We start from the raw sequence: 27736 nt of genomic DNA, 5'->3' as shown, positions 1-27736 counted from the left end.
GATACCAAGGGTTTGGTTCTATACTGAATGTAATAACAAAAATAAGTTATAGAATTTTTTTTTGTTTTCACAGTGCATATAAAAGTTGTGTATATACTATACTGTAGTCTATTACATGTGCAATAAGGTTATGTCCAAAAAATAGACATATCATATTTTAAAAAGTACTTTAGTGCTAAAAAATGCTAATAAACTTCTGAGCCTTCAGTGAGTGATAATCATCTTTTTGCTGGTGGAGGGTCTTGCCTCAGTGTTGATGGCTGCTGACTGATCAGCGTGGTGATAGCTTGAAGGTTGCAGTGGCTATGGCAATTTCTTAAAACACCATAACAACAAAGTTTGCTGGATTGATGGACTCTTTCTTTCATGAAAGATTTATCTCTGATATGTGATGCTGTTTGATAGCATTTTACCCACTGTAGAAATTCTTTCAAAACTAGAGTCATTGCTTTATCAACTAAGTTTATGGAATATCCTAAATTCTTTGTCTAAATAATGACCTAAACAGTGTTCACAGCATCTTTGTCAGGAGTAGATTCCATTCCATGAAACCACATTCTTTGCTCATTCATAAAAAGCGAATTCTCATCCATTAAAGTTTTTCATGAGAATGCAGCAATCCAGTCACATCTTTAGGCTTCACTTCTAATTCTAGCTCTCTTGCTAATTCCTCCATATCTGCAGTTACTTTCTCCACTGAAATCTTGAACCCCTTAAAGTCATCCATGAGGGTTGAAATCAGCTTCTTTCAAACTCATGTTAATATTGATTATATTTTGACCTCTTCCCATGACTCAGGAATGTTATTAATGGCATCTAGAATGGTGAATCCTTACTAGAAAGTTTTTAATTTACTTTGCCCAGATCCATCAGAGGAGTCATTATCTATGGCAGCTAGAGCCTTATAAAAAGTATTACTTAAATAATTAGGCTTAAAGTTGACATTGTTCTTTGATCTATGGGCTATGAAATGGATGTTGTGTTAGCAGGCATACAAACGACATTAATCTCCTAGTGCATCTGCATCAGAGCTCTTGAATAACTAGGTACATTGTCCACGAGCAGTGATACTCTCAAAGAAATATTTTCTGAGTAGTAGTTCTCAACTGTGGGCTTAAAATATTCAGTAAACCATGCTGTAAACAGATATTTTGTAATCCAAGCTTTGTTGTTCCATTTATAAGGCGCAGGCAGAGTAGATTTAGCACAATTCTTAAGGCTCCTAGGATTTCTGCAATGGTAAATTGAGCCTTGGCTTCAACTCAAAGTCACCAGCTGCATTAGCCCCTAACAAGACAGTCAACCTGTGTTTTGAAGCTTTGAAGCTAGGCACTGACTTCTCCTTCCTAGTTGCAAAAGCCCTAGATGGCATCTTCTTCCAGTGTAGATGTAAAGTTGTTTCATCTACATTGAAAATCAGTTGTTAGTGTAGCCACCTTCATCGATGATCTTAACTAGGTCTTCTGGATAACTTGCTGCAGCTTCTCCATCAGCACTGCCTACTTTACCTTACACTTTTATGTTACTGAGATGGTGTTTTTCCTTAAACTTCATGAACCAAGTTTTGCTAGCTTCTAACTTTTTTTCTGCAGCTTCTTCACATCTATCAGACTTCATGGAATTGAAGAGAGTTAGAATCTTGCTCTGGATTAGGCTTTGGTTTTTAAGGGAATGCTGAGACTGGTTTGATCTACTCAAACTACTAAAACTTTTCTCCACATCATCAATAAGGCTATTTTGCTTTTTTATTATTAATGTGTTCACTGGGGTAGCACTTTTAATTTCCTTCAAGAACTTTTCCTTTGCATTTACAACTTGACTGACACATAAGTCTTAGTTTTTGGTCTGTCTCAGCTTTTATCATGCCTTCCTCACTAAGCTTAATCATGTCTACCTTTTATTTAGAGTGAGAGATATACAACCCTTTCACTTGAATACTTGGAGGCCATTGCAGTGTTTTTAATTGGCCCGATTTTAATATTGTTGTATCTTAGGGAACAGGGATGTCTAAGGAAAGGGAGAGAGATAGAGGAATGGGTAGTCAGTGGATTGGTCAGAACACACACAATATTTATCTATTAAGTTTTCTGTCTTACGTGGTTATGGTTTGTGATGCCCCAAAGTAATTACAATAGTAACATCAAAGATCACTGATCACAGATTATCATAACAGATAAAATGATAATGAAAACATTTGAAATACTATGAGAATTACCAAAATGTGACACAGAGGCACAAAGGGAGCTCATGTTGTTTGAAAAATGGCACCCAAGGAATTGCTAGTCACAAGGCTGCTATAATTCCTTTAATTTGTTAAAAAAAGTAATATCTGTGAAGTAAAATTTAAACAAAAATGAAGCACAGTAAAATGAGATATGCTTGTGTACACTTTTCAGAATATTGTTTGTGGCATCTCTGCATTCGGCATAGAGAAAAGACAGCTTATAATATTTATTAATTTTTTTGCACAAAAATGTCATCTATTATTCCTTTTTTTGAGATAAATTATTTCATTAATCCAGCTACCACAGTGTTTCAGAGGTCAAGCAGATATGTCAAGAATAGGATAGGTGAAAATGTAGTCACTGAAGGAACTTCAGTGGCTGGAGAAAGAAGGAGAGCTCTCTCTACGAGCATTGCAGGTAAGTTGTCTTATTAACATCTATCACAATAAAATTAACCCATTGTATTAGTACAGAGCATTTTCCAAAGCTTCTCCCTGCATGTGGCTTATTTATTTATTTTTATTAGAACAACTCTGTAAGGCAATTACCCATAATGCTGCACAAGAAGAAAGGTACTTGTCCAACCTTGCCAAATGGAAATTGCAAATAGAAGGAATTAGAAGGAGTAGGAGCCAATACAGGGGCCAAGACTCTTGCCTTCCATATAGAATTAATGTCCAATCATTCAAATTGAATCAGGGTCATTATGACACAAATAAATAGAAGTAGGCGGGGCGCGGTGGCTCACCCCTGTAATCCCAGCACTTTGGGAGGCCAAGGCAGGTGGATCACCTGAGGTCAGGAGTTCGAGACTAGTCTGGCCAACATTGGGAAACCCCACCTGTACTAAAAATACAAAAAATTAGCTGGGCATGATGGCAGGTGCCTGTAATCCCAGCTACTCGGGAGGCTGAGGCAGGAAAATCGCTTGAACTTGGGAGGCAAGAGTTGCAGTGAGCAAGATTGCACCATTGCACTCCAGCCTGAGCAACAAGAGCAAGACTCCATCTCAATAATAATACCCTCTAATAATAAACAGAAGTAAAAATCTCATGTATTATTCTAGAAAAGATTTCTTCTTTTTTTTTGGGACAAAAATGTTTATTGAAATAAAAATAAGTTAATTTTTAAAAGTACTAATTCTCAGCACTAAGGGATAATGTTTACCTTACCAACAATCACAAGTACAATTCAATTATATGTTTTTATTCTATAAACATTTAAAAATTACTAACACACCAGAAAAAAGTTATTAACTATCATTTTTCAGCTGTGTGTTTCACATACACATTTTCTTTAATTTTCATAAGAGCCTTATTAATTGGAAGCAATATCTATATTTTACAGACTAACCATAGTTCTGTTAATCAAATACATATCATTTGATTCCTAAATTCACGCTCTTATCCCTCTTAGCCTTTAGACTATATTACAAAATAAAAGAGCGATGAATATACAAACTGTTGTGGAAAGTTGTGTTCCTAGAAAATCCACTAGTTTTATTACAGTTTTTCATTGAAAGAGATTCTATTTTTGACTACTCTCCTCTTCCTCCTTGTTATCTTTCTTTAAATGCACTCAATACAGAACAATTTACCTAATAAAAGTAATTATGTTACCTTTACTTAGAAATAAAAGTCTTCAATTATATGCTTCAGCCTAAGAGAAATCCCCAGGAAACATACGTTAATAAGTCATTTTATTAAGTTAGACGTTTTTATTTTAATTTTTTTAAAAAATTATATGTTCTGCTTGCTCTGTTTTCTTCTACAGTTGAGAATTAAATTTTATTCTCTATACCTTGATAGAAACTTTGATGTGTCTTTCTTCTTGGATTTTAAATTTGTTTGTTCAAAGAAAAATCAATACAAACCACAAATTAAGTGAGATTGTTATAGCTAAATTCACATGTACAAAAATATTCAATGGCAAGCCTTAATTTCTTTTATCAACATTCTTTTACACTCTATTGGTTTATTTGTGTTTAGTTGAAACATATGAAATAAAATTTGCAAAGAAATACTGTTATTGTAACTGTAGTCACGAGCCTACCTATGACAGTGTCATCCGTGAATCTTGCTTGGCTCTGATCTCAAACTCAACCTATAAAACCCTTGAAAGTTTACTTAATTATTGCCAAGTAAAATTTTAATTTGCTTCAAAATTGCATGGTGAATAGTTATTACAATTAAGTTTATATTAGAAATTGGCACTAGAGGGAGCTAAGTAATTGTATCATTTATGTGTTTAGGGGAAAATTGAACATTCATTTAAAAACTTGTATTTTTTTTCAGAACCTGCTGATTTTACAAATATGGCAGCTATGCCTCAGCAAATTATAAGCAATAATGAATTAGTTAATTTTCTTCAGTGAAAACTGCTATGGTAAGATTATTAAATTACTGTATTTCTACTTAGTGAAAGTAGCTACCAGTCAGTAAATTAGGATTTCTAAGACTCTTTGGGGAAAGAGATTATTACTATTATCCATGTTTATCATTATTTTGGCCCTAACAGAATTAAAATGTTTATAGTACCTGTTAAATACGATATTTTGTTCTCAAATGTATAGTTTGATAAGAAAATGGCCTTATTGAATAGGATCTCAGTGAAGACTAGAAAACAATTTTACTCTTATGGAATATTCTAGGAATTTAGTTGGTTTGATTACTTTGAAGGACTGATTCAATTGAACAACAGTATTATTTTCCAGCAAGCAGAACCTACTATAAGTTGAATGAAATTATGTTATTTTCCACTTTTACAGTTGTATCTAAAATGAACAAAAGCTAAACGCTGCAGGACATTTTTATTTACAAAAACTAAAGAATTGAAGAGCAAATATACAATCTCATGCATTGTGCATGTTTAGTCCCAGGAAAGGTTCACAGTTAAGAAGAGCCTGTATGAAGTCAATGCTGGTGCCTGTGACGGGTGTGGGAATGGGAAATTTTACTCTCCCTGTTGCCTCATTACTTAGGCAGTCACAGCCAAAAAGGGACACGTTTTACATCAGCTTATAGGTGAGCATGTCCCTATTACAAATAATGCATGCAGGAACTTCTTTTTTTTTTTCACAGACACTTTGAAAGAAAAAGATATGATTTAGATGTTAAAATGAAGTTTAATTCACATTCCATTCTACTTTGAAAATAAAATGATGTTGAAAATATTTAAATAATACTCATTGTCTTCTGTGGTAAAATCCTCTTAGCTGATTTTCAGTTATTTGAATTTATGTACCAATGTCCAAAAGAAAGTTTCTTGCTTTTCTCCTAATAATTTGAGTGAGGAACCCATCTGCCGTTAACTACATGTGACTAGGTTAAGATTTAATATAGAAGTGAATTTCAGGGAAAATAAAGTACAAAGTAGAAAAAAATTACAGTCAGGCAATACATTATTTGTTAAACCACAAAACTGATTTCTACCTGTTTGCCTCATTTATTTTTCCATAAAAATGAAACATTCCTTAACTTTTATACTAATATTTTATTTTTACTGTTTGAATAATTAGCATATTTTCTCTCAAAGGAGTGCTGTAATCCAGGTTAGCCTTGCAAAAGATGTTAGCAAGTGATATTTCAAAGACAGAACTTGGGGAAAAAGAGAGGGTTTTTAATACTGAGTATAACTAGAACAACTTTCAGGTCTCCAAATTAGTGTTTAACGAACTTTAATGTACATGCTAATCACCTGAGGGTTTGTTAAAATACAGATTCTAACTCAGAAGATGCAGGATTATTTTGCATTTCTAACAAGCTCCCAGGTAATGCTGTTGTTGCTGTCTGTGGACCACACTTTGAATAGCAAGACTCGTCATTTTCTTTAATGCTGCTAAGGTTCTCTGGTTTGAAATTAGAATTGAAAGCAAAAGAAAAGAGTTTAGAGTAAAGTAATGGTTTCAATCTTGGAAACCTGAGATGCCAACTATATTTGTTCTTGCCCATCCTGAGCTGTGTTAGATGCTCAACACTGACCCTGTACAGAAACAGTGTGATTCATTCTGCAGGCAGGGCCAGAATTTAATGTCCTGAGCCTCAGTTTCATTATCTGTAAAATGAAAATATAATACCTATCTCCTAGGTTTGTAGTTTGCTTAATTTTTATCATTTCTCATTTGCTTGGCATTGATCACTGAGCTCCTAGAATTTTGATATACCTTATTTAGCATCAGGATGTTTGCATATGGCATACTCTAGTGAGTACCAGCTGTCATTACTACAATTATTACCAGCAAGTTGGGATATTGGGCCATCAGTAGTTGAGTGTAGATGGAATAAATTGTTTGTGAGATGATAAGATGAGCGAGAAAGCTAGAAAGAAAGACAGGGAATACTTCCAGCAACACTGTTCACAACAGCGAAGACATGGAATCAACCTAAATGCCAATTAATGATAGAATGGATAAAGAAAATGTGGTACATATATACCATGGAATACTATGCAGCCATTAAAAAGAAGGTTAGCTTCAGTATGTGTTGTTCCCATCTATGTGTCCATGTGATCTCATTATTTAGCTCCCACTTATAAGTAAGAACATGTGGTATTTGGTTTTCTGTTCCCGTATTAGTTTGCTAAGGATAATGGCCTCTAGTTCCATCCATGTCCCCGCAAAGGAAACAATCTTCTTCTTTTTAAGAAGAAGGTTGGGAGGAGTGAGAGGATCAGGAAAAATAACTAATGAGTAATAGGCTTAATACTAGGATGATGAAATAATCTGTACAACAAACCCCCATGACACATGGTCACCTCTAACCAACCTATACATTCACCCCTGAATTAAAAATGTTTAAAAAAAGGGGAGGCCAGGTGCTGTGGCTCATGCCTGTAATCTCCAAACTTTGAGAGGCTAACGTTATGGATCTCTTGTGCCCAGGAGCAAGAGTTTGAGATAAGCCTGGACAGCAAGGCAAAATCCCGTATCTACCAAAAGTACAAAAAATTAGTCCAGTGTGGTGGTGTGTGCCTGTAGTCCCAGCTACTCTGGAGGCTGAGGTGGGGGGATCCCTTAAGCCTGGGAGGTGGAGGTTGCAGTGAGCCAAGATTGCACCACTGTACTCCAGCCTGGGTGACAGAGAGAGACCTTGTCCAAAAAAAAAAAAAAAAAAAAACCAACAAGATAAGATAACAAAAGGGTTTCAATCTATGCTAGGAATTTGAAATTTATTATTTAAAAAATGATGAACTATTAGAAGACTGCAAATTGAGGAGTAGTAGGAACAAAATACTATGTCTCTTTTGAATTGGAAAATGGTTTAGATGGGACTCAACAATTTCTTCTGTGGTCCTGGTTAAGAGATCACGAGAGCTTGGGCCAAAATAGGGGAAGCAGAAAGGGATAAATGGAACAATTATTTGCAAATCATATTTGCAAGGATAAGTGACCATTTGAATATGGGTCTACAAGTTAGGATATCTTCAGTCAACTCTGCAGACTTTAGGAAATTTATTCTATTTCACATAACAAGAAGTGCAACAGAGAGTGATGCTAGTTTTTCTGTGATTCTTTTGGTTTAGTTTGCAGATAGCTGTACATCCAGACATAAACATCCCCAGAGACAGCATAAAAAATGATCTCTTCCTGTGTCTCCTTTCCAAAGTAGGAGAGCACTTCCTAGAAACTCCCCAGCCAACTTTTTAGGTCTTGCCTAGAATTGTATCCTAAGCTTAGTCATAAACCAATCACTGGCAAAGAGACCACTAGAGATGACTGTGTCTCTAAGAACCCTCCTCCTGGTATACCAAATAGAGACAGGATTTCCCACAGTATATGACCACTTGGAAAAGAGTGGATTGTTCTTTAGAGTTCTTTAAGAACGTCTGGGGCTATGTTTGAAGGTGTGGTGAAAGAGGGGTGTGTGCGTGTGTGTGTGTGTGTTTCTGTGTGAGAGAGAGAGAGAGAGAGGGAGAGAATGTTGAAAAGGTAACCAAGGGTGCCTGCTATTGGTGGAGGAAAGTTATATGCTAATAATTATCTACTTATTGATAAGTCAGTATATATTTAATGTCTCTTTCTAGAATAGACTATAACATATGAGAACTAGGAACATATAAAACCCTGTATATCTTAAAATTAATTATTCTGTCATTTAGAACAGTTTCAAACGGATGGTTTTCCAGAAAATTGTATCTGACAAACTATTCCTGATGCTCATATGGCTTCCGTATACATAATAAATTGGCTTCTCTTAGCAATATTTCTTTCTCCATGCTCAAGTATTTCTAGAACCAAAAAAAGTTCTTCTAATACCTAGTTACTTCTTGTTTTTTAGTTTTAATTTTATATGTTCCTTCTATTATTAAACAGAATAACAGATAACAGGATAACAATTCTGTTATCGAAATTATTTTTATTTTAGTACCTTTCATATCCCCTGGTATAATTTTAATAATTAGTAAATAGAAATAGTATGTATAGATGTAGCAAAATGTAGATATCTGTGTGCTCTTCATGAGGACAGTTTATGTCTCTATTTTCTTTACCAGTGTACCTGCAGATCTCAGTAGAGTGCATTGCATGTACCTATGGTCTATCAATATTTGCTCAGGGAAGAGTGTGGCTGGAGGTCTTTATTTCTAGATCAAGTGACTTAGAGAATGTTAACTAATTTAGAAATTTTAGAAAAAGTGGCATTTTAAATGGAAGCTAATGAAACACTAAATTCGGATACTAGTGAGAATAAAGCAGGACACATTCTAGAGTTTAAAAATTTGGGTCTCTAGCACAAGAGAGAGAAAATGATAATGGAATGATCTGGCTAACAGAATCTATGCCTTCATAGAACTAAATTATTTGAGCAAAACATAAGTTGGTATGGTCTTGCAATCAAGAGTATTTTGTGAGCCTTATGCTGTATTTGTATATAGTGTTTATTTATTTGAATATCTGAGTTTCTGGAAATTTTAAGTCTGTGAACTTTATGAGGAGTTCACATGTTTTTTTAGGTGATGTTGAAAATGAGAAGGAACCACAGATTTTGACTTTGGTGGCATTGTAATAAGGATGTACAGGTGTTAAGGAATGATTTTCAAAAAGTTAAAAGGCTTGGCTGTTCTGCAAATATAAAATGAGCACATGGCAAGGATTTTATCCAACTATTAATTAATGAGATGAGGCAGTAAGCTGTTGAAACAGTTCAAAGCTTTTTTAGAAACTAGATAAAAAGCAATACTATGATACATTTGTAGATTACATATAAAACTGGCTAATGTCTTCCAGGGGATTCTAACTTTGAGGTTTTCTATTCCACCAGGTAGGGGATTATTTGCATCTCTACTGGACAACAATCTACAAGTTGACTGCTGCCCCTAAAGTGTATAAAATTGATGATCAATAGCAAGTTAAGCCTAGCGTGGCACTGAGTGAATAGGGTGTGTGTGTGTGTGTGTGTGTGTGTGTTTCCAGTGTTTGAATAATTTTTCTGACAGACTAAGGAGAATAACAGATTTCATTAAAGAAAATAATCCTCTGTGCATGTGTGTGTCTGTGAGAAAGAGAGAAGTTAATAATGACTTTTGCTGCTAACACACACAATTCGCAATCGGAAAAATATGGAACCAGCCCAAATGTCCATCAATCAATGAGTGCAAAAAGAAATATGGTATGTATATAACATGGGGTACTACTCAGCCATAAAAAGGAATGAAATAATGATATTTGCAGCAACCTGGATGGAATTAGAGACCATTATTCTAAGTGAAGTAACTCAGGAATGGAAAAACATCATATGTTCTCACTCATAAGTGGGAGCTAAGCTATGAGGTTGCAAAGACATAAGAATAACACATTGGACTTTGGGGACTTGGGGGAAAGGGTAGGGGGCAGGTGAGGTACAAAAGACTACACATTGGGTACAGTGTACACTGCTCAGGTGATGGGTGCACAAAAATCTCAGAAATTAAAAAAAAAACCTCTCAGACATTGAATCTTAAAATTCCAAAAAAAATTTTGCTGCTAATGAATAACTATCCCTATCATATGTCCTACAATGTAGATTTTTGGAATTAGCTACAACATTTTTATAATTTTAAGAAAATAAGAAAACTAGACATAAGTGGCCAAAGTATTTTTAAAAAGGCTTTGGTGGCAAATAAAATTATAGATGTAAATGACAGATATTATCTACATATCATAGATTCTTTTCCAAGATAAATCTAAGATTGAGTGTTTATGAAGGAATGTAGTTGAATCTATGTAGATGCTCCAGCATACCCTTATTTAACTTTCGGGGGAATGAAATAAATTTCAAAACTGGAGCCACCTACATTAAAACACTGTTAATGACCCAGTGTTCTTTTCGTTATTATATCATTCACTGCCCTTAAGGCTGTTGGACTGGATTGTTTCTTTGATGAGAAATTGGTGACGCTCTACCAGGGTAATGTGGCATCGATACCTAACATAGTCTTTCCAGAATAATAGATGATATGTGGTGAGTTCTTATTGACACAGTGACACAGTTCTGATATAATATATGTCATTTAGCCCATGCAATAAGAAATTTGAAGTAGATACTATTTTATGGATAAGAAATCAAGGTTTAGGGGGATTAAATAATTTGCAGAAGGTCCCATAACCATTAGACAGTGGGATCTATATCTATCCCAATCTAATTGAAGCTGCAGTCCAGTCTTTAATCGTGATTTTCTTTTATCCTTAAAATAATTGCTTTACTATGAATACTTTTTTTCAGGGATCCCTAAGACCCAGAAGTTTATTCCTTCCCTAGCTATATTATTTTTATAGGAATTTAGTTATAGTAGTAACATTAGTATAGCTAATACTTATTAAGCATCTACTCCCCTCTAATATTTTTATATAATTTATAACAGTAATGTCCTATGGTAAGTTTTGTTATTCTAAGTTTATATTTTGGCAAATTAAAGTTAAACAAATGTACAAAATTGCCCATTAAGTGGCCAGATATTTCTGACCTTCCTGCTTATCTCCATCTCTACCGTGATCATGTTCCTGACCCTGGGGCGGGACCTCAGAGATTGTTAGTGACTTCCTTACAACACTCCTGCTTTCTTCATTTAAGTCACCTTCATGGCTTCTCAGGGTGAGCTAACCATGTTTCTAGATATGGATGCTACTCTTTATATAGGAGGGGAACTTATACTCTCCAGCATTTGTCCATTAGCCTTCTTGTGCTGTTGTATATAGAAATCCTATATTTATAGCTCCAATTTAAACTATCCATATGCCTGTATCCCCTTCTATCCAAAACAACATCTTCTAAGGTTGGATCAGAAAACATGTGAGTGGTGCACCCAAGTGTGCTATTCAAAATCCTACCTCTAGAAAAGAAGGATTAATAGGGGGATATATATGTGGTAAAACAAATGTCACAAAATGTTCAATAAAGAATCTATATATTAGATGTATGTTAGGCATATGGGCAAAATGGAAAAAAATATTTCACTTTTCTACATTTGAACACTCTTGTAGTGAAAGGCCATGTCTACCTCCTATGAACTTGCAGCTTATTTATTGTGTGTTGGCTTGCACTCTTTGATAAAAATAGAAGTTCCAAGACCTGAATTCTGCATCTCTTCTGTTCAGAAATGTGTCCCAAATGCCTATAAACAGTGCCTGGCACATAATGGGCCCCTAATCAATGTTCGCTTAATTAAAGAGTTTACTGAGAAAAAAAAAATGCAATGAAGACTTAAAAATTATTGCTTGTAGTAAGATGCTCACACAGTGGGATTAAAAGTTCCAAACAAGAAGGCAGGGCAGGGGATAAAAGGACAAACCCATCCCCTAAATTTTGAGCTGAGAATTTATCATCAAATAACAAACAAACAAACAAAAACAAACAAATGTACTATTCTGGGACACTACATGATATCCTGGGAAAATAAAAAACAAAAACAGAGTAAGGGGAATCCAAAATGTTACGATCCTTCAAATAGATCTCCTGTGCGTGTGGATCAAACAGGAATCTGAGGCTCAATCTTACACTTCATTTCATTTTCCCTTTCCCAAAGGGGAAATGTACAGAGCAGAACCCAGTGTGGACCCACTTATTCACAGATGCCCATGGAGTTCAGAAAACGTCAGTACTCCTCTGCAGTGTAGAAGACATCTTCCATATCAGGAAGAAGCATATATTTGGGTTTCCAGTGAATGCAAATCTTAGAGAGATAGCTGGTAGGGGCAGTGACTGGTTCGTTTTACTCCTCCAATAAGTTATTACAATTCTGAGAAGAAATAGCATTCCAGCCACAGGAAGATGCAGCCTGAAAGTTAAGAATTGCTGAGAAGGGAACAAACACCTTTTCTACTTCTGCAGAATGTGCTGGGGAGCAGCTCTTCTGGCTCTCCAGGCCACCCTTCTGACAACAACCAGGGAGAGAGAGACAAGGTCACATGGGTCACTTCCTTCTGGAAGTGGCAGATAAGTGGGGAATGAAGTCTTGTATGAACATGTGAGGGGATGGTGGCGTATGTCTCTTTCCTCAATGTTGCTTTCTTGAGGCATGTCAGCAGATTTTCCAGATGCATCTACAGTCTAGGTTCCCCCTAGTACCTTCATTACTATGACATTGTTGATGTCTATATTGCCTCTTGACTAGACTGCAAACTGGACTCATTTTTAAACATGTTATTCTGGAAATTTTGAGACAAACACAAAAACAGAGGGATTGGTATAAAAAAATCTCATAGAATAAAATTATTATCCAATGTACAAGCCACTAAATGAAATCTGTAATGTTCACTTTATTAAGTAAAACCATCCACCTGTTCCTAGCACCTTTTTCTCATCTTAAACTGACCTACTGCTATTTTTGCAGTCATTAAATTCTATTTCTTTAATCTACATGTTTACTACCCTGTGCTAACTTAAACTTTACATGCTGGAATCTGATCTTATAATCTGGCCAATTTCATTGTCCTCAGATACTATCTTCTACTGTTGAATCTGAACCACTGGAATGTAAATTAGTTCAGCCACTGTGGAGAGCAGTTTGGAGATTTCTGAAAGAGCTTAAAACAGAACTACCATTTGATCCATCAAACCTATTACTGGGTATATAAGCAAAGGAAAATAAACTGTCCTACCAAAAAGATACATGCACTCCTGTGTTCATCACAGCACCATTCACAATAGCAAGTACATGAAATCAACCTAGATTCCATCAACAGCGAATTGGATAAATAAAACGTGGTACATATGCAGCATGGAATACTACTCAGCTATAAACAAGAACAAAATCATGTCCTTTGCAGAAACATGGAAGGAGATGGAGGCCATTATCCTAAGCAAACTAAGACAGGAACAGAAAACCAAATACCAAATATTCTCACTTATAAGTGGGAGCTAAACGTTGAGTACACATGGACATGAAGATAGTAACAGCAGACACTGAGAACTACTAGAGAGGGGAGGATAAGAGAGGGACGAGGGTGGAAAAACTAACTATTGGGTACTATGCTCACTACTTGGGTGATGGGACCATTCATACACCAAACCTCAGCAACATGCAATTTACCCATATAACAAACCTGCATATGTACCCCCTGAGCCTAAAATAAAAGTTGAAAAAAAAAAATCTAAATAACTGTCTGAATTTTAAGGTTCCCTCATGTATCAAATAAGATTTTTTTTCTTCGACCAGATTGACTTCCTTCCTACCTTATTAACATATTAATAGCCATTTCTGCTCAGAAACTTTTAGCCATGCTATTGCTCCAACACAAAAGCTTCTCCCATTCCCACTTCCATGTCCACATCTGAACTTTTCTACAAAATCCCGTCCCACTTCCATCTAGTCCAAACAGGCATTCTTGATCATACCTGACCTTAGTCTGAGTTCCTAAGCACTGAACTATACCAAATGTGATTATATAATTAGATATCATAGCTTATATTTGTCCTAATGTTTTGATATGTGTTCAGTTTGCATTTTCTTGAGTAGCATCATGTCAACGAAGTCAAGAAATATGTCTTATATTTATTTGGAAGCTCCTATGACTGTCAGTCTCAATTCTAGCTGCATATCAGACTTACATGGGATCTTTATACAAAACAAGACAAAACAAAAATTTTAGATATGCCATGTAAGATTTACTCAAGATGGAGTTTGAGAAATTATATATTTCCTGATTTTTCAGGAGATTCATTTATATCTATTCCAGTGTTAATTCATGGACACACATTTGGGATCCTCAGTTAATGAAAATATTATCAGAACTGTGCTTATAAAACACACCTAATTCATACATATTTGTTTACTAACTTAACAGGCTTTGCAGTCTAACATTAGTCATTTTTATGATATCAGCTTAATGTGCATATAAGGACTATAAAATAAAACTGATTTTTTCAATGATTGCAAAACAAAGATTGTCATCTATACTGAATTATCTCATATTAGTAATCTTTCTTTGATGATGCCCCAGAATGAGCCAATTATGCTACAGTTATTTTACATCCTTCTTTTTAGTGTACTTTGTTTACTAGAAATCTGTAGAACATACTGTTATTTATTCACCACATACTTTTTGAGCATCATCTATAATCTAGGTCTAAAATTAAATTTGTAAATTATAGTTCTCTTTGGCATGTACAATGTTTATTTTCACTTCGAATAAATTTGTAATATTTATAAATTATAGACATTTTACATAAAATATTTAGATTTATAGATTATACTAGAAATGAGAAGATCTGGAAATACCCAACACATATTCTTACATGACTGTGATTGACCAACACTGAGTAATGTGTGTCCTCTTTGAATATTGCAGAAAATGGCCAATGTACTCCAGACCCTATTATTCTCTGTTTTTTTAATACACTTAAGACTTGCCTGGTCATTTCAACATTCACCTCTCTGCTCTATCTGTGATAAAGTATACAAGTAATTTATAATAATAAAAGTTGACTTAATAATAGCTTCATTCAATTTCCAAAATTGACTAGAATGTGAGGAGGAAATCACAATGTATTATTCTTTATAATCTTGTTATCTAGCAAAATACAAGTTAAGGCATATTTGTAAATAAATATGTCTCTTTAAAGCAGTAAGGAAGAGAAAGAGAATTCTATCCCTTCACCCATGCCAATCTCACGAGGAGAGAGAGTCAATATGATTGGTGGCATTGCAAATTATTCATTAGACTACAGTAACGAGTGGGTGGGATTCGTGTATTTCAGTAGACTACACCCTTACATTCTGTCCTCTTCTCTTTTTCTTACTTCCTTCATGCAACTGGTTACATAAATTGAGTGAGGGACACTTGTTTGGATTGGAGGGCAGTAGGCAAGTCATGGCCATTAGGCCTCGGCCAGGCTAAAACATCTCTGCCATTTCGCTACCATTTTTTTTAAAGTGTATATCCTTGGAAGCAACCTCTATGATGAAGGATTAATTGACAGAACAATATATGAGCCTTCTTGTATCATCTATCCAAAGGTCATCCTAACCTCATGTCCTCATGATAGGCTCTTATTCATGAGAGGATTCAGTAAGAGGCACTTACCTATCTTATTCACCCATTCTTGGCATCAGAATCTTGACATAATAATCAAAAGGCTCCTTTAGAGAAGACCGTATCTATAACATGAAACTTTATCAGGTTGACAAATCATGTATTGAGGAAAAATGAACCCTAAACTCTTCAATGAGATGTATTTATTTTTATTCTGTTATAAATTTCCACTTACTCATTACTAAAGATCTGATGATAATTCATCTAAGAAAGAAAGCGTATGTCAAGGTACAATCTACATTATTTTTGTCTTATGCCTTTCTGTGCAAAGCTGGCTTCTTACTTTAAGGACCTCATTACTAATTGCAGAACATGTCTTAGGCTCTGCTTGTTATTCATTTGCTCAAAGAGTGATCTTTCATTGCTAGGTTTTGAATGGATTGATTTCTATGCTACGTTTGCTTTCTTTTAATATTCTCTGCAAAATTGTGTCTTCCTCTTTTCCTAATGAAAGAAAACTGAGGCGAGCTGTTTTGGCTCTCTCTCTCTCTCTCTTTTTCTCCCAGGACATGCCACTGTTTTATTTGCTACTATATTCTTTTTGCCATTTATCAGAATTCTTTTCTTAGCTGTGGCATAGGGAGGGTCATTTAAAAACTATTCTTTGGGAAGAATGAACTGCTGCTTGGGCACTGTCAGGACACTGTCTGTAAAATATTATAAATCTCCTCATGGGCAATCATTTAAGAGAGCTCATGGATATTATCATACCCATTGTTGTGAAGGGTAACAGTGCTCAGTAAACGCTTATTAAATGAATCAATGAATACATGAATCTGGTTCCTTGAAATGACACTCAGAATTTTGTTTGCATATCTAAAATAAAATGTGAGCAATAAGAAAACATTGAGGCTGAAAATTGCTATATATTTAAAACAATGCCTTAATTTAAAAAAAATTCCACATACAGACTTGTTTAGTGGTTCTAGAATACTTCTTAGTATGACTAGAATTTTAGTGTTTGTTTCATTCCTTATTCGAAATTTGATCCCAGGGCAATGAGGAAAAAAGTCTATGCAAAGTTGTTTGCTACTACCATTGTTGTGCATTAATTTAAAAAATATATATAGAATAATAAAATAATTTTAAGAAATATGGCTTAAATTAGAAAAATTTAAATTGTATTCTATTTGGCTTATAATGTAAACCATATTGTTAACGACACTGCTCTAACCAGTCCCCAAACTTGAGACTAATTTTAGTAGTCAAGGCTGAATTATTTTTTAATTGGTATTTAAAGCTCAGGGGAAATAAAAACTATTTTATAACTTTACCCATTGATAATCTCTGATAACATTTGGAGTATATTCTTCTAGAAATTTACTTTTTCCAATTGAAGCCATACTTTAATATTTCTGCCTCTTGTTTCACATATTTGCATTGTGTGAATGAGCAATTTAATAAGGGGTCAAGTCTCTGCTGCTTGTTGATGCCTTAGCCTTCCTCAGTTTTGTATGGTTGCAGTCTTATAATTTTTGAGCTCTATTCAATGATAAATTTGGGGATATATTCCACTAAGAATCACACAATGTAAGAATAAGAGGAGACTTTAGAAGGCACTTCCACCAACATTGCATTTTACATAAAAGGTAAATGAGGATCAGAGAAGTTAAATGACTTATGCAACATGACATAACTAGTTGGTTGCAGAGTTGAGAACAGACTACATCATAAGTGATTTTGATCTTATGATTATCTTGATACCTAGAGTTGGATTATAAATAATAATTATAAAATCACTTGTGTTTAATTTTTATCTGGTAAAAATTTGTTGTTTATTGCAACATCAATACAAATTCTGTGAATATACAGAGCCAAAAGATGAATAAATCTAATAAATTTTTTTCCTATGTAGTACAATTGAATATTATACTAAAGAAAGATTACTGTTGTTAGCTAATTTTGCAACTATATAGGCCAAAGAAATCTATAACGACAGAACTTTGAAGCATGAGTGATGTGGAAGAGTTATGGATATTAATTCAGTCTTTCATGTGGTGTTCAGTGAAATATTAAGCTTTAGAGTCTGTGTGGGAGTGTATCTAAATATACTTGTTGTTTTGCATTTTTATTCTGCAGTTTCTCAGACACGTTCATGGCAGGGAAGAAAAAAACTATCCACTGCAAAGACGTGATTCTCAATGGATGCTGTGAAGTCATATCTTCACAGCCAAACCACGGCTTAGCCAGAAGCAAAAACTATGCTTGGTTCTTTTCTTATTTGGTCTTCCTAATTCTCCCTTCTTCCTTGACATGATGTGGGTGGCTCCAAATGTATATTTTTCTAGAGATGACAGCTGCCATAAAAAATTCTTGCATAGACTGTAATTGATTAGTTTGACTTAAGATTATGATTGATCCATTCTCTGACTGCCCTGTCAACAATCTGGGGTGCTGGTGGGTTGATGGAGGTCAATGTTTAAAAGCTCTTGATTGGAAATTGGAAACCTTTGAGCCAAGAATTCAAATTTGACCCAAGAATATATTTGGTTTGGCAGGCACACTATTTTAACGCTTTAGATTTTTAAATGTTTTTAGGCAGATCTATGTATTCTTTAGTTTATCATTCCCCCTTGTTTTTCATAACACAGTTTTACACATTGATTTTATTTGCCTGATATTGAATCCTGGTTTTGCAACCTCTGCTTACATGGCCATGCCATCCCAAGTTGTACATAATTGAATCATAGAATTATAGGAAGAACTTGAGGTCATCCAAACTAAGCCCTTGGTTTTTCAGATAAAGAAATGGGTCCAGAGAGGTGAAGCAATTTGTACAAGATGAGACACAAGTCAGAGAAAAAATAGCGAGTAACATTTGTAATAAACCTGAAATATATCAGGGAGGGAGCTAGGCATTTTGCTCCCATTCTCACAATTAATTCTAATATTTATAGATGAAAAAATAATGCTTATGAAGTCACATTGTTAAAGGGAATGAAAATCAGACTTGGGAGTCAAATACTAGTCAGCTTAACTCAGAAGCACAGTCTTCTACACAGAAACAATCTTCTGGTTCTCGTCTCAGTGAACTTTCAATTATATCAGGTTGCCAATCAATTAGACAAGTTATTTTGAATACATAATTATGCTTACAGTTTAAAAAATGCACCCATGTGGTAAACTTGCTACATGTTTGCCTAGCTACATTTTTGCTTAACATTCAGGAACATTTCAGAAGGAATCCCAAAATGAAATCCATTTGACCCCTCGGTAGTTATCCTCTCTTCCCATATGTCATCTAAAAGTTAGTGAAACATAAAAATAAAAACATAGATATATCATTTTCATGTGGATTAGATTTCTTTGCCATTTATTAGCTTCTGGATTCAGTAGAATATTACAGGGTTCCACTGCTTGAAGGGCACATAGGACATTTCTTATTTTCCAGTCGTCCTGATCATCTTGGAACATCTGTTTTCCTGGTGTACATAAGGTACTATGGACCTAAGATTAGCTTGAGGAACACCAAGTCACTTGTTAACTCTCATCAGCAAGTTATGCTTTTGTAAGCATTATCAGCATTCATATAGAACCATGGCAATTCCTGAGAATTTTTTCCTAGGCCTCACATCATTTGATGATACACAGCTGAACACTTAGAAAGAGGAAAGCAAACTTAAAGGACTTCTTTTTTTTTTTATGTGTGTGTCAGAAGATTATCAGGCAGTATGCAGAGCTGATGATTTGTTAAACTTAAGACAAAAATGAAAGTCTGCAGGCGAGTCTTGCTAGTCACCTTCTGAATAGATGTTAGACTTGAATTTCTCCTAGAAGATATGTCTAGAGGGTTCATCAGAATCACTTACGAACCACATTTATTATTTAATACAATAGTAGAAAGACTTATTATCTGTTGAGTCTTGGAATATAACCAGTCAAAAGTGATGCTAGTTGGACTCAACTTATGAAATGAACTATTAATGGGAGATAAGTTGGTCAGTAGACACACACATATGAGGTGCATTATGAGGGCCTCAGGAGACAAATCAACCTGTCACGGTACTCAAATATGTAGAGAATTTTTTAAAAATAAAAAGCATTGGAAAGCCTGTTGGCTTAAATAAAAAAACAAAACTCTTGCCTGCAACTACTGAACATTCATAAATTCATTTTTGAAAGATATCCTCACATTGTTCTTTTCAGCTACACAGACAGAGATGAGGGATATTAGTTTCACACATGTACCCAATTATTATGACATGTCATTGATCTTTTACTTCATGTAAGACATACATATTATATATATTGAACTAATCACAAAGTTGCTGTTGATGCCTCTCATTAAAAGTCTTAATTTACAAGCATGTTAAACCAGTTAAGTGTGTGTGTGGGGGGGTGCGTGTGTGTGTGTCTGTATGCACACATGGTGTGTGTGTGTGTATATATGTATATAGACAGATTAGATAAATTTAACTTATCTACCTATCTACATATTTTTAAATTATGCATAAGCTAAATCGTGATTTTAATGAAAGAGTTCTAGAGTACTTATATTTGTAATATAAATGTTCCTGTGTGCGTACAAACACAGAAGCGCACACACACAACACACTCCTAACTGATCTAACCTGCATTGTAAATGAAGACTTTAAATGAGCGGCATTGGCATCAACCTCATGAGTAGGTAAGTATGGTTGTCTATGTATTGCCACTCTGGCCCATACTTTTGTCTTATCTTGGGATTTATCTGATATCTCCTTGTCATAAGCATTACGGTTAACACTGGTATTTTCCCCTTGGAATCTGTGTCAGGTTTGGTGGAAGGCTGCTACTTGCCTGTATTCTGGAGAGTAAGGAGAAGATCTAAGAGGTGAGCTTGAGGAAAAGTCAAATTAATATCTAGGTAGACTGTCAGGGTGATTTCTTCTTATGATGGAATTGGCAGAAAAAGATAATTTTGGTGAAATCCAGTGAGTTAGAACCGGGTAAATAGGATGACTAGAAGTGAAAGGTGAAAGAGAGAGTCTAGAGAAATTTTTGAATTCATAAAGGAAGAGCTATGCAGCTTTTTGAGAAATATATCCATCTTCAGAGTAGCATGGAGAAAGCTGTTAAAGCCACTGGCCTAGTAAGATAATTTATTCACAGCAGGGCAGGTCATTAGAAAGGGGAAGCATGCCACTAGATCAAGGATGGCAAACAGCTTTCATCTTGGCTGCCAAGTCTAGTTGATTTGTAGTGGCTGCTTGGAAAGATGTGAACAAAAGGACTCTAAGATCTTATCTAAACCCAACAGTTTAGTGTCTTGTGATTGATTAGTGATGTCTGCATGGGCACACAAATGTGAGTTATTGACACGGATCATGTAATTTTTGTTTTTCATTCCTGAATTAAATATCCTTGTATAATTGGATAGTTATAAGGGTCTACATCTGACTAATGGAAGTTTAGCTCATCTGTTAAGCACCTTCATCAGTGCTTAACCAAACTAAAGAATCTTTACAACCCCAGCAACTAGTTGGTCCAAATGGTTGAAATTTATTCTATGGGGTTTCCTAATAGGTTCTTGCACAGGATTTGGGAATACAGGTTTGTGGTACTCAAGAGCACTAGGCAGGCTGACAGTTAACATTTTTCTTTAGTTTGTTCACAAAAACCAAGTTTGAAAACATGGCACTAGAATTCATTATCAAAATTCAGAAATACTAGCATGAGGCAGGGTTTTATTCTTTGAAAAGTGTTTATCAGTCATGAGAAAATGAATGTCTCATGGGTACTGGTCCTATGAACTGGACTTTGGCACTTAGGCACAGATAGTCTTCTTTATCAGAATTTCAAAAGGCATGTGAGTGTGGTGTGTCAATTTAAGGCATTACAAGCACAGAAAACGTCTGCAGAAGAGCGTCACAACAAGGGTCAACCGAACAGGGAGGAGAGCAAAACAATAAGCCTTTCTATATTGGAGGTTAAGTATGGACTTTGAGGCCACTTTAAATAGTAGTACTCAAGGTAGTATTCAAATGGTATTTTAGCCACTGTTATTAACAAGAGTACATCATTAGATGTATATTGGCCCAATAATTGAGATATAGATGAACCATCAAAAGAACTCAGAAGGCCTAGCTACGGGAATGCTTTGTAAAGTCACGAGAGGGAAATAAAGAGAATGCTTGGCCTGCTGGATTTTCTAATGCATGAAATTATATAATTGGAGTTTTGGTGTTTATCCATAAATCAGACTTTCCCTCTTCAAATTCAAATTGTAAGATTTAAAATTCTGGCAAAAGTGTTAATTAAGTATTAGCAGACATTTAGACTTTACCATGAATGAGTCTATGAGATGCTTTCCTAAATATATACTTTTTTGTAAATGTCAAGAAGCTAGGAAGGAGGACAGAAGAGGAGTAAGCCAGGCAAAATGAAGATGGAGGCCCTGAAAAAAGGGAGATAGATTTCACACCAATGATTTCTTGAACAAGGAACTTATTGCTGGAAACAGAAAAGAGAAAAACCCTCAATAATACTCAATAGAAATAGTGGTTGATCAAAATTATTCATGACATAATTCTTAATGAGCGTTATTGGGCATCCCAGAAGCTGCCCTTGGGAAGTGTATAAAATTACCAAATAGTCCCAAATTGTCTATGACTTTCCTGATTTTAGTAGGGAAATTCCCTGTTCCAGGATTGCCCCCACTCCCAGGCAAAATAGGATGGTTAGTTACTCTCAAACAGAAAAGTGAAATGCAGCCGTTTTCTAGGGAGGGGCAAGCAGGGCTTTCAGAAAACATTTCACTATCTGAAGCTGATCTTTGCTTGAAAGGGACTTTAGCAGGCTACAGGGTCTTTTTTTTCCCAAATCTGTGAAAGAATCTGAGAATGAGACTCTGACCCATTCTGTTCCATGTATTAGAAGGGACGCTTGGGTGTATGTGGGTGTGGGTGTGGGTGTGCGTGTGTGTGCGTGTGTTTGTGTGTAGGAGTTGTTTCCATTTTTAAGGCTTCTTTCTCTAGGGAAGCTAATAGGACAACCTCTTCTTTGTTAGGAACAACCAAAGTTAATTTTTGCAAGACCATTTTACCTCCCTTATTCAAGGAGTTTCATGATTAAATTTGATTAATATTCTAATATATGTGTTAGGGCTATTGTTTTTCACTTGAGGGGTAAGGAATCATCCTTATTATAATCTTTGTGTAAATCTTGAACTGGATTTTTGGGTTTTATTATAATTGCATTTTGCCATTTTGTACCATTAAAATTGTTTCTCTATGTAAAACAAGAATCACACTGGCCACCTTATATTTGACTTTTTTCTTTATTCTTTATTTTTAATAGACAAATAAAAATTATATATCATTATAGTGTATAACATGATGGTTTGATATATGAATACTTTGTGGTATCGCTAAATCAAGCTTTTTAACATTTGCATTACTCACATACTGATCAAAATTCTATGTATTTTTACAGAATGAAATAAAACATCATTCCTCTGAAATTTCCCTGATCACATCACATCTGAAAATTTCCTTCTTTGACTATCCTGCAGCATTTTTAGGTCTTTTCTAGCATGTCTTCCTCTTGATTTGCATTTGTATAGTTTACTTAATCTCACTTAGAAAATTGTAAGCTACTTAAAGTGTTAAAATAAAATAAAATTTTTTCTCTGTTTAATTTTATCTTCTGCATTACATTTTTCTTTGTATTGATAACAGCTCTCTGACCTTAACTCTTACACTTCCATGGGCATTATAACATGAGAAGATGAGTAAATCATATTTTACCCTCTGTTATGAACAACAATATATCATTAGAAAGTGCTATGAAACTTACTCTACAGGAATTTTTTTAACAAGTAATAAATACAGATATTACTATACATTTCAGTTTAAGTGTTTAGATTTGGACCTGGGATATTTGATAAATATTTGATGAATACATGTAAATTTACATATTAAAAATAATCCTTATTATTGAGTGAACTAATTAATGACAAAAATCTAGGGAGCCAATCTTTTTTGTCCCTTTAGTAGAGAGCTGAACCTGCTTGCTTCTACTATAATTGCTACTACTACTGCTACTAATAATAATAATTTCGAAACATGAAAACAAATTTTTCATAAAATGTTACTATTTGTTGTGCCTATTGTCACATAATAAACGATTTTATATTTTATTCTACATTATGAATATACAGCTGCATGCTAGAAACAAAGCATCACAATACATGTTATCAGTAGAAACACTGAATATATGTAATTTTCCCACAGCTATCTCCTCCTTGTCATAGTGAAACATTCAGCTTGACTCTAATCTAACTATTTCTGTGATCTCTCTTCATTAATGGGTTCTGTTCGTGTGCCGATTGTTAAAGGGAGTGTGATTGCATTTCAAGAAAACAATGATGCTTCCCCAACAGAAGTATGATATTGTTAGGGTTTCAGAAGGTAAAAAGCGGTTACTTTTTTCAGCTTCTACATTAGCTGTTCTCTGCTCTTAAAAAGTTTTGCAGGAAGTGAATTAATGTAATAGTTTTTACAGTCTGTATAGTATAAAATAGACTCAGATTAAGCTACCAGACTTGTTATTTGACAGTTTATAAAATATTTTAGTATCTTTTTGGCAGTAGCAGTTTGAATGTTGGCAAATGTACACATTGCTTGCAGTTTCAAAACCTTGTAATGAGTATTTTCCACTGTAATAGCAGAGAGCTGAAATTTGGATAAACCACTTAGACTTGTGAACTCTGACATGCACGGTAACAATGTCTTTGTAAAAGAATTTTGTCAAGTATTGGAGCTCCTACTAATAGCACATCCATCTTTCTGCACACCATAAATCTTAAGAAAATTTCTATTACTCTGCAATTTGTCTGGCTTATGCTATTTATTAGCCATTTTATTCTGCTGCTTTAAGAAGTAATGTGATGTTCATTTTATTGCTGGTTCAATAAATTGTTAATTATAATGCAGTGATTGCAGCTGACGTGATTTAAAAGCCGCATTAGCACTATAGCATTAAGTTTTAACTATTTTACCCTTCAATTCCCTGTTTATACAATAGTAAAAGGAAAATAGCCTTGGACTAATTTAAAAAATGAAGGTACTTATATCTATTGATCACATGACACATTAGAAACTTTTTTAATAAAGGTCACACTTTTATCTTAAGAAAGATGGAAAACATGGGTGAATAATACATAAAGGAACACTTATGAGAAAAGCATGTTCTTCTAAGGTAGAATGCAAGTGAAGTTAGCCATATCTATGTATTTAATATTATAGTTCTTGTATGATACTTCCTATAATACTTCTTATTAAATACTTCCTATTAAATAGGAAGGCATAGAAGTCATGCTAATTTTGTAAATATTTTTCTTCCAGAATTAAAAAAAATGTTACTAGAAACTATGATAGGAGTGACTTTTGAAGAACATTTTTAAATTTTATACCCAAATGGTCAAACCTGAAGCAACATAAACACTCCTCCTCTTCTGTTTCTTTCCAGGCTCAAACTAACCTAGAACTATCAAACTTACCTAAAATGTGTGCATACCAGTCTCATAGTGTATATTCTTAGAGATCTATTAAATCACACTCTTCTGAACAAGAAAAGTGTGGTGCTTACAATAGCATCTATGTAAGCAGTTAATTATGTACTGCTCGATATAATTTCAAATGCAAATTCTATTTTCTCATAAAAATTCTGCCTTTTGTCCATTGACTTCAGTTCATCGAAATCAAGGATTTTGTACCAAGCTTGTTGCCCTCTCTCTAAGAATTTTGCAAAACTTTGGACATAGTGTAAACTCTTCAAATAAATGTTGGCTGCTTCCAGAACATTCTTCTAATGCTGAATTTGAACATTTTGAATGTTGGATGATCTATGATATACAGCTTCTGTTACACTGGTGAGTGAGTGGCTGGTGAACATGTAAAATAAGCCTGACTTTCTATAAATTTTGGAATTCAGCTGACAAAACAAGGAAAAAAGCATGTAGTCAATGATTTGGATTGCTTTATGCTCCCATTCTCTTGCCCTGAGCCACTCTTTGAATTTGGGCAAATCAATAAATTGTTCTGTAATTTGGTTTTAACATTTGTGATATTTTACTCTACAGACACACATTGAGAATTTTTCATGTACCAGGCATTTTAGTACAAAGCAGGGGTAAATTATAGATGCCTTTGCAGAGTTTACTTTTTAGTGTGGGATAGGCAACATTCCTTTGATTTTTTTCTCCTGTAATTAAGCATTAATCAAACAATTTATAAATTATTATTGTGTGGTTTCTCTAGCATTGAAGTTTCTTCCTTCCTTCTCATTTAAAAAAATATGTAATGTGGATGCGATTCATAAATGCTTGTTTAAATGGAGAATTTTATAATTAAATATTTTATAGTACCATAGGATATTAGAGACAAAAAGACATTTAAGGCCACTTAGTAATTCTACTACATCAAAAAATTTGAGATTTCAAATCATACAGATCATTTGGCCCCACTTCCAAAATTCTCATTTAATAGCTTAGGTGGGGCCCTGGAATCTGTATAGATCAGTGGATATAAGATTAAAAGTTTGCTTTTATCACTAATAAGGCCACAATGCCTTTATTTGCAATTTATAATTGTTTTCCACAGTTGGCTATTTTAAAAGTTGTTTTGTCCAAAGTGTTCATTTTTTAGTTGATATATTGTAAAGTGTTCATTTTTTAGTTGAGAAATTGTGCCCAAGGCTACAGAATCTAAATGTCTTGCCTAAGGACATGTATAATTAGAGGCTTAATTAGGAACAAGAATTATTTTATCTGTTAATCTAGTGGTCTCTTTCCTACATAACTCAGCCTGTATTTTAAATAATTATGTTGTTTTACTGACTTATTTAGGTTATTTCCTCCAATCTCTTTTTATTTTTGAATATAAGGCAATTGCTTTTGTTCACAGAGAGGAAATGTCTGGTAACACTCTCTGTTTAAGCATTTCGTTAAATACATGACTACTAAAGAAAAAAATCTTGTCTACTTTTGAATTTCTAACATATCCCTTGTCTCCGGGCCTGCATATATATAAACTAATGGGTGCTCATTCCTATCTCTTTCTTTGAAAGAAGAAACTTTCATGCCTCTCAAAGGGAAGGTGTGTTTCATTTGCAGTGGGGCGTTACTCTTTATAAAGAATCAGTCTCTGAAGATTCTGTATTATAACAATGTAGATTCAATCTTAAAATTTCTTTTCTTAAAATTTCTTTTCTAATAGATACTTTGAAAACTCAGCCATCCATCTGATAATTTGAATCTTTACATTGATTTAGAAAACCCTAAATCAAAGACTTTTAGACAGTCTTTTAGTTGTATATTTAATATGCAATCAGACTTCATTTGTGTTTTTCTACCTCTACTCAGGCTTTTCTTTTCACAACATGAGAATTGGTCAAATTATAATATTTTCAATGTATTGCCTATGTAGCCTTGGGAAAAGGAGACCAGAAGAATGAATGAAAGAAAAGAACCTCCTCTCCTCCATCCCTTGCTCACAACACAAATCTGAGTTTTAGAATCAGTTTATTCACTTATGGTCCCATTTAACGTGGCCAGTACATAACCAGATCACACAATTGGCACAACATTGAAAGAAATGCCCAGGGTTAACGTGTGTTAAGATTATAGACATTTAATTCTAAAACAAATTGTACACAATGCTGCCAAGCAAGAACACTTCAGAATTTTAAAATACATCATTTCTAGTAAAATGTTTATCTTATATCAAGACTCAAATGTCTGAAATTCTCAGAAATATGCATAGATTTCTTTTCTTTCATTAGTCCATTTCAGAAGTTTTTAACCACCGAGGCACATCTCAGACTGATTTACTCAGATCCTGTATAGGTGTGTTACTGTACCAAACAGAGGGTCGGGCTGCTGTTTCTTGTGGCCCAATAATGAGATGCAGATGAACTAGGGAGGAAGAGAGTTTTTATTTCTGTAGCTGGTTACAGGGAGAAGGCCTGGAAATTATCACGAGACCAACTCAAAATTACAAAGTTTTCCAGAGCTTATATACCTTCT

The sequence above is a fragment of the Pongo pygmaeus genome, chromosome 11 (genome assembly GCF_028885625.2).
Source record: "Pongo pygmaeus isolate AG05252 chromosome 11, NHGRI_mPonPyg2-v2.0_pri, whole genome shotgun sequence".
Classification (NCBI taxonomy): Eukaryota; Metazoa; Chordata; class Mammalia; order Primates; family Hominidae; genus Pongo; species Pongo pygmaeus.
This window is presented reverse-complemented; position numbering follows the sequence as displayed.